Source organism: Canis lupus, chromosome 20 (assembly GCF_011100685.1).
Source record: "Canis lupus familiaris isolate Mischka breed German Shepherd chromosome 20, alternate assembly UU_Cfam_GSD_1.0, whole genome shotgun sequence".
NCBI lineage: Eukaryota > Metazoa > Chordata > Mammalia > Carnivora > Canidae > Canis > Canis lupus.
The window spans coordinates 4,595,275-4,597,866 of NC_049241.1; the positions used below are offsets into that span (position 1 = coordinate 4,595,275).

The 2,592-nt window shown below is 49.4% G+C and overlaps 1 pseudogene; it reads left to right on the plus strand.

Annotated features, from left to right (window-relative positions):
- The first annotated feature begins 324 nt into the window (after nucleotides 1-324).
- Nucleotides 325-556, plus strand: LOC102153216 (annotated as a pseudogene).
- The last annotated feature ends 2,036 nt before the right edge of the window (nucleotides 557-2,592 follow it).

The window sequence follows — 2,592 nt, forward strand, 5'->3', positions numbered from 1 at the left end:
TTTCCCATGCCCTTCTGGCCTGGGTGGAGTGTCCCTTAGGTCTCTCTGCATAAGTGTTTCTTTTGCCACAACTCACCTGTTAGGTATGGGTTGGACCTGTGTGTCCACAAAGGGAGATGTTGAGGTCCTAACTCCCAGCACCTGTGAATGTGACTTTCTTTGGAAACAGGGTCTGTGCAGATGTAATCCGGTCAAGATGGGGTCATCAGGGTGGCCCTAACCCAATATGACTAATGTTCTTATAAGAAGAGGGAATTTAGGTTCTCGGCGGCTAGTTCCCAAAGACATGGGGTTCTGCAGAGTGAAGATATAAATCCTAAGGTCATGGCAAAACATCTGAAGTTCACTGCCAGGACTGGGATGATACAAGAGGGGAATGCGGAAGGTGCAACCAGGACCCTAAACAGAATCCCCGCCATGGATGTACATTATGGTACTCTATGAAAAGCCTTGCCGCCAACAGAGGGAAAGCTGCCAGCGGATCTACAATGTGGAAATGACTTGCAAGACCAATCTGTTGTGAAAGAATCAGGAAGATCCGTGGCTGCACCGCTGAGGCATGTGAATAGTAGCGGGGGGAGGGGGGGAGGGGCAGAGGGAGAGAGGATCCCAAAGCAGACTCCACACTCAGTGCAGAGCCTGACACGGGGCTCAATCTCACGACTCTGAGATCATGACCTGAGCCGGAATCAAGAGTCTGATGCTTAACTGACTGAGCCACCCAGGCGCTCCAACTATAATAACATTTTTTCAAGCAAAAAAAAAAAAAAAAGGACGTAAAAGAAGAGGGAATGTAGGACACAGAGTGATGGCCATGGGAAATCTGGGACGCATAAGGAGAAGGCTATGTGACAACAGAGAGAGATTGGAGTGATGCAGATACAAACCGGAGATCAGCGGAAGCTAGCAAGGGGCAAGGAAGGGTATACTATCCACCCAGAGACTCAGAGGGAGTAGGATCCTGCTGACACCTTAATCTAGGACCTCTGGCCTCCAGAACTGTGACACTGTTCCCACTGCTTTAGGCCGGCAGTCTGTGGTGCTTTGTTCAGGCGGCCCTAGGAAACTGATATGCCTCCTAAATCATTGCTCGTTTAATTCTTTTTCCTTCGAATGGACTCATTTTTAAACAACATGCATACATTTTGCTAAAAAGTAAATCTCCCATCACTGCTATAAATGGAAGACCACGATCCTTTCCATAAATAGAAGGCGCCTTAAAAATAAAGACAATGAAAACCAGGCAACGGTGGCTCTGATCTGGGGACGCCTTTGTTGAAAAAGGACACACGCTAGCGATGAAGGAAGACACACAAGCCCCTAGCTGAGACTTCTTGATTTAGCAGAGAGATAAAAGGAGAACTGAAAAGGGAAAACCTGATTATTACCTGGAAATGTCATATTCTGAGATGTCTCTAAGGATTAGGATTTCAGGGGTGGTCATTCCCCCTCCCTGCCATCTTCCCTTTATGTTTGAGGAAACTGAACCCAGAGAAGCTCAGTGATTTGCCCAAGGTCACACAGCATCAGTGGCCAAGTCTGGATCTGAGCTGCGCTCCTGCGTGCTTTCCAGGAAAAAACTTCTTGGGCCCATTCAACAACCCCGGGTCATGCTGGGGTGGCCAGGTCCTGATCACATGGTTGCAGAGCAGGGTCAGTAAACTCTGAAGGCCGAGCATACAGACACAGCCTGTGTGTTCTAATCCCATAGAAGTTATAGCTCAGCGGAGGCTCTACCGGATATTACTATGCTTCGAGCAACTGGATGTGCGAAAAAATTGGCTCACACGGAGGGTTATAACCCACATGATGATTATAAGATTTTTCTCTTCTTCCTCCATTGGATCATCATCTATACTGAAAATCAGGGTCCATGCAGGCAGCTGTCCCACATCCTGTCACATATGGTCACATGCTAAGCCACTGAGGTAATGGGGCACATCTCCCACACCAGGTATCTCCTTCACCCTTGTTCTGACCCTGAGGTCATCTTCCTCCTCCTCCCTCCACTCCTCTCTCCTAGCTTCCATTGCCTGCTCTGGCCTCTGAGAAGGAGCAGGGCTCATAGCTTAGAGTCTGATATGTTTGGATTCAAATCCCAACTCCACTGTGTGGCCTCGAGTCAGTGGCTCATCATCACTGAGCATCAGTTTTCTCATCTGCGAAATGGGTTCCCTCTTTCCAGGTTCAACAAGAGCACGCTGTGAGTGAACCTAGGAGCTCAGAAGATATTCATTCCTTCCGCCTGCCAGACTGCAAGAGATGAGAGAGGCATTTTCACCACTGCTGTGTGTCCTAGGACCAGTCACTCACCCTTTCTGAGCCTCCACCACTCCTAGGGCAAGTGGCCTCAGAGGGCACCTAGGGCCACTCAGAGCTGAGGGATTCTGAGATTCCAGGAGTAGAGCTGGGGTGGCCTTTGAGCTGGGGCCCACTCTTCCTGGCTCAGATGACCAGTCCCGAGGGCCCAATCAGGCCAGCCTTGGATCAGGCCATAAGTGGGAACAAAACAGCCAAGGAGCTCGCCTCTCTGGCTTTGTTTATTGTCTGGAAGCTGGGAATATTTTGAATTGTTGTGTTTGGGGAGGGAGG